Source organism: Lates calcarifer, linkage group LG3 (genome assembly GCF_001640805.2).
Source record: "Lates calcarifer isolate ASB-BC8 linkage group LG3, TLL_Latcal_v3, whole genome shotgun sequence".
Lineage (NCBI taxonomy): Eukaryota > Metazoa > Chordata > Actinopteri > Centropomidae > Lates > Lates calcarifer.
This window is the reverse complement of record NC_066835.1, coordinates 3,244,368-3,250,662: the sequence shown is the minus strand read 5'-3', so window position 1 is coordinate 3,250,662 and position 6,295 is coordinate 3,244,368.

The following is a 6,295-nucleotide window of genomic DNA, read 5'->3' as shown; positions in this document are numbered from 1 at the left end:
GAAACAAGTGTTCTATATAAAAATGATGTGTTTGGAAATCTGTAAGAAGGTTGCACAGCCTGCCAGAAATATGTTGTTGTGTACAATGTCCTCATTTCCCTGAAACTCTCAAGCAGAGGGGCTGAGTGCAAATGTGAACCTCATGGTGGTACAAGAGGAAAAGTCTGGGGATTGTCAACATTATTAGGATTCATTCTCAGCGGATCAGGATGGTCTGTACAACGTTTCATGGCAATCTATCCAATAGTTGTGTGATATTTCAGTCTGGGTCAAATTAATGGACTGACAAACCATCACCATGCCACTATCACAGCTAACATTCCAAACAGTTACCTACATACAGTTAGTATACATACCTACACATACCAATCAGCCACAACATTAAAACCACTGACAGGTGAAGTGAATTACATTGATCATCTCATTACAAAACAATACTCTGCTTGGAAACCTTTGATTCTGGTATTCTGCCTGAGGCGTTGACTCAGCCTCCCAACCTGATCAAGCATCTCTGGGATGTGCCAGAATAAGCCAGATCCATGGAGGCTTCATCCCGTAACCCACAGGACCCAAAGAATCCACTACTAATGTCCTGACACCACAGAGCACTCCCAGAGGTCCTGTGTTTGTGCACCGATGGCTCAGAGTTGCTTTGGCAGCACGAGGAGGATGACATTAGTGACTTCACCTGAGGCAGTTTATCAGCTTTTGTGCAGTTCTTGCGGGTGTCAAAACAAGCCTTTATACAACTTGTCACATATGCAGTAGAACTCCCAACCAACTGTAAATGTATTTTAATGTGAACAATCTATGGATTACCCTTTAATGAGACTGACATCAATGTTCTCATCTCATTTTCAGAGAAAAAAACCCCCAAAACATTCCCAGTATCTTAAGCTATTGTCTGAAGCCTGCATATTTATGTGAAACCATCACAATCTGCTTCGCTAACCTAGTTATATATGTAAGAACCATGAAAGCAAGACCCACACTGCAAAAAACCCACCTGAATTCTCCTTTAAAATCTTGACATATCACTTCATATATCAAATAAAATCTGTTTGACAGTTAACTGAAATCTCTTGCACAAAACTCCCTATAAACGTTCTTCTTTCTGAATAAACCTGTCCACACACTAACCGAGAAAGTAACTAAATGCAGGCAGCGTGACCCTACTCTGACTGTGTATGGCCACAGAGGAAAGACTAGATCTTGTGTTCTAACTCTAAACACAAAATTTCACAGTATGGAGTCTCTCCGCTGCGATATAAAATGCACACAGTTTGCACAGAAACGCTGTCATTATACTCAAAAGTGATACTTAGCAAAGCTGGATGAGATGTTCACGTGCCAGCAGAGGGAAAGAGGAGAACATTCTTCCATGTGCTTGGCTTTAAGAAAGAATAGATTGACTCCTCAGCTGAATGAAGATCCACTTCTAACTATCTGCAGATAGTGTCTCTAATGAACTTAAGAGTTATACATAAAGAGTATGTTCTGTCTTTCAGTGGGAAGGGTAAAAACTTACTTCTTGACAGCCAGAAAATATTTTAGGATTAATGTGATTTTGGCCAACTGTGTATTATTCTATGTGAATTAGTGTATACCTATGTTTTAGTTATGGCCAACCAATGCCCCAAATGAAAGGAAAGGGAAGATAAACACTCTTGACTCAGGCCTTTGGTTCACCACTCCATTTCACGACCTCCACGCCCTCCGCCACCACCGCTCCATCCATCTTCCCTCTGGTTCAAAGCTTGACCTTCTCACAGTCTGCCCACATCACAGCCCAAATCCTCTCCCCTGTGTGGACATGTGAGCAACATTCATTTTCTTTTAGCCAACTTTAATTAGTTGCTGTCTTTTAACCTCAAGCATGTCCCACCTACAGGGCAAGTCGGGCCGCTGCAGTGCAGAAACATCCAGAGCTGCTGGGTTTTCTCTCTCAAGAAAGCTGGCTAACAAAATCTGTCCTCCTGCAGTTGTGCATATTAAAGAAAGCGCCAACTCTTACACTGTTTTATATATCATCACTGAATTCCAGGCATTATTTTGTGATGATGTCTATTTTACCTTTCTGGTTACCCTACTACTTGAAGTATTTTTTATTTGAACATTTCCAGCCACATTTCCATTTTTGCTACTTTACCATCAACTTAATATTATTAATTAATTATTATTATTATTATTATTATTCATTAATTATTATTATTATTATTAACTAAAATATTATGCATTGTTACATATTTAAGCACTCAGCAGTATATAAAATACTTCAAAATTAGCAGCACAAAGTGAAGGTATGACAATAAAACACTATCTACAGATTAAAGGAATAGTTCAACACTAAATATGCTTATTCACTTTCTTGCCAAGATATAGATGAGAAGAAGGAGATGGTCTTTCTGTCAAGTTCCACCATCTCTGCAGAGGACGCCTGAAGTTCTGTTAGAGTCACCGTTGGGTTCTTGGTCACCTCCCTGACCAAGGCCCTTCTTGCCCAGTTACTCGGTTTGGCCAGCAACTCTAGAGTCATGGTGGTTCAAACTTCTTCCTTTTCACAATTATTGGGTCCAGTGTGCTCCTGGGAACACTCTAAGCTTAGGAAATGGTATATACTGGTTTTATAATGGTCTTATAGTTATCTCTGCCTTGCTGTAACATTTTACTGTGGAGGTCTAAGGAAAGTTCCTTGGATTTCATGGCTTAATTTTTGTACTGACATGCAGTGTGTTTTGTGGGACCATGTATTCACAGGTGTGTGCCTTTCTAAACCATGTCCAATCTATTCAGTTTGCTACAGGTGGACTCCAATAAAATTCTAGGCACATCTCAAGGAAAGTGAAAGCAAACAGGAAACACCTGACCATAATTTGGAGTGCCACAGCAAAGGGTCTGATTACTTGTGAATATGAGAGATTTCTGCTTTTGATTTTTAATGAATCTGCAAAATATTTTCACATTTTGTCATCCTGAGTTAGAGAATGTAGATTTATATGCAAATAACATTTTTTACAGTCAAAATTAAATCTACAGCACAGTAAGTGTTAAAAAGTGAATGGGGTCTGAATACTTTCTGAAGTGACTGTATGTCACAATATAACACTCTGAAAGGAGCCATTCTGCCAAACAAGTACTTTTACTAGTATTTTTATGGAGTGGTATTGCTGCTTTTACACAGAAAACAGATATGAGCACATCGTTCACCACAAAAAATCCTTTATATCTGAAGGAAAGAGACCTTTCTGGAAATACTCAATGTGACATCAAGGCATCTAGATCTGACAAATTACCAGCATTAATTTGGAAAGTACCTGCCTGCCAAAGAACAAAAGGAGAAAAGTTTATTAAGATGGATTCCTTTAAACAACAAAAGATTACCATTGCTTCAGCACTACTGCCTGTTTACTTTACAAGAAAAAAATTGACTACATAAACTGTTTGCACAGCTATCTAGAGTGCAACCTTGGTTAAAAACAACACTGCATTAAAATCATAATAGATGCAAAGTTTCACAACACTCTGTACTCTGTAGAGCTCGCACAGTGGCACAAATGGCAGGTCCTTGGCAGGAAGTAGACTGGAGGGTTAAGTAAGGGTGGCGGCTGGCGCTGCTACTGATTTCCATGGGTTTGGATGAAAACTGACTGGCTTTTTATAGCACAGTGGCCGGGCGGGGTCACAGGGTATGTGTGGCTCAGAGCATTCACTGTGTGGGAGTGTGGCACTCGTTCAGATGGAGCCGAAAGAGAGACAGTGAGAGAGAAAAAGAGACACAGAGGTGGTGGTGATGGGAAGGAAAGAAAGCCAAGACTGAGACTGAGAATCAACAAAGAAGAGAAATACTAATGCATGAGGCGTTTTAGCTTCATCTCCCCAGAGATCTCCTCTCTGTCATTTTGGAAAGGTGTCATGAGCCATAAAAAAGAGAAGCACTGATTGAAGTTCAGCAAATGGACTGACACAAATGGACAGAGAGCTGCCAAGCAGTGACAAGCCTGGCCACTCCTCCATCACAGCCTCAGGAAATACCCCGGTCCCGGTCCCAAATCCTTAATCACCCAGCTTGTCTATGTGTTTTTCATGTGTGTGCATGTGCACATCTACATGTGCATGTGTGCATGCCTGTTATCTTCAGACAAGTCAAACACTTAGAGTGATTTACACTGGAGGAAGGTCTGTTTTGCAGCACTCTGACTGAGTGTTTTTTCCCATGCCAATATCAGCAATATCACAGATGACAGAGAGCTTGAAGGGTTAGAGAGCTGTACAGCCCAACACAAGTTAACACATGAGCACTTCTGTGTTATACCAGGGATTCTTCTCAGCTTAGCAGCTGGGTGATGAGGACCAGAGCACCAGGCAGGCCATGTCATCCAGGGAAATATCAAAAACCTGGGCCATATTAATTCAGCTCAGTGCTGGTTTGCAAAGTTGAAGGGGAATAAACGAGGCCTTCATCAAGAAGGCTCAGTGTGAAGATCAATTGTGATTTAACAAGTTGGGTCTTATTTTTGCAGTTTTGCCATCGCCTCAGTCAGGTCAGATAACACTGTACTCATCCAAAGTACTTGTTGAGGTCTGGGAGCACAGCCATGTATTTGATAAGAATGTTTGATGGAGCAAGAAAGATGAACAGTTAACAAGCCAACAGTGTATCCAGATTACCTATAGCACTTCTTTGATATAAACTGAAAGCGAGTGCACACAACTACAGCAACTAAAGCACTTCTCAAGACTCTGTGGCTAATGTTCTTGCCTTTTTTGAATCTCACACACCAGGGGCATCTTAATGCATGTTAACTCTCCAGAAAAGCAGTACTTTTATCACATTCACTACCTGTCCAATGACTAGTCTGCTTCTTCTGTCTGTATGATACATTCAGTGTGTGCTACAGACACACACTGAATGTATCACATTAAATGACTCCACGCTACAGGATGCAGTGGAGTCTCACTGTTAGCCAACCTCACGTGCAGCAGACAGACAGAGAGGAGATCATGGAAGAGAAATTGCTAAAAGAATACCCCGAAGTATTGCACTGCAATACTTAACAATTGGAAACTGCAACCCAACTGCCGACAGTTTGCTTGGAGATTGTGTTATGCTAGTGGCACCTAATGTAATCTCAAGCCAAGCAAAGATGAGGAGTGGGCTGCAGAGGTCTAGTAAGCTCACTTCTGTTTAACTCCACTCTCCTCTTTATTTTTAAAACTGCCTCTGTCTGTCATCAGACCTGACCAGTGCTGACTCAAGTGACATTACTTATTAAGGTACTTTAGCAGAATTGGCACAGTTCCATCTGGATAGTTGGGGGAGTTTGAAAACAGAGATGAGAGGAAGGAATCAGAAAATGTTTGGCATTTTAGCATAAACAACTGAGAAGTATTAATTACCAGAATGGCTGGTGATTTTTTTTTTTGTCAGTTAATCTAATAATTGTTTAAACTCTGTGACCTTGTACGTCCCTATTGAGTTTGCATGTGTGTTAATGGGTTTAAAATTGTAACAAATGAGAATTATCTTTAAAAAATGGTAAAAGTTTAATGGTCTGTAACACCATTAACTCTACATGATGAACTCAGATGCTGAATCACTCACTGACGGGCCTTGGTTCAGCTATAGGTTATGTGAATTTATTTTGACTGCCTGTTGTGTAGGGCTTATCCCCTTGAATTGTTCTCGATGAAGTGAGACCTGTATAAGTGAACACACCTGGAAACAGGCAAGCTCGATTTGAAGTGCCTTTGAACTGACAACTGACAAAATACTGTCTGTAAGCTCCACTAAAATAAAACCATGTTTCATTCTCTTTTGGCACAAGAATAAACAGTTTTTCATATCAAAACTCTGGCCAGCTCCTCCATCGAAGCTGCATATTGTCAGTCAGTCAGTCAGTCAGTCAGTCATGTTCAGGCAAACCACTGAGAAAAAGCTGTGTCCTGTTTTTACCCTCCACAGGCACAGCTAGATCATACAGTGCTCTTAGTGGCAAGGCTTGTCTACATTATAGGGTACTATAATGACAAAAACAAGGCAGGGACTTGGGAGCAGATCACAGCTCTAGAGTTTCCACTAGTGGCTGCCTACTGTGTTTCAGTTCCCAGGCTTCTCCATTGTCCTTCTCAGTCAGAGTGCAACCGGGAAACAAGGTCCTTTATGGCACCGTGGCTCATATGACACGACAAAACACAATACCAGCCGCCAAGTAGATACAGTTACAAAACAAGGTGTAAGCCCACCTGAGTCCAGAGTGCAGAGTAATGGTAAATCGCTATGCTGCTGCATTAGCTC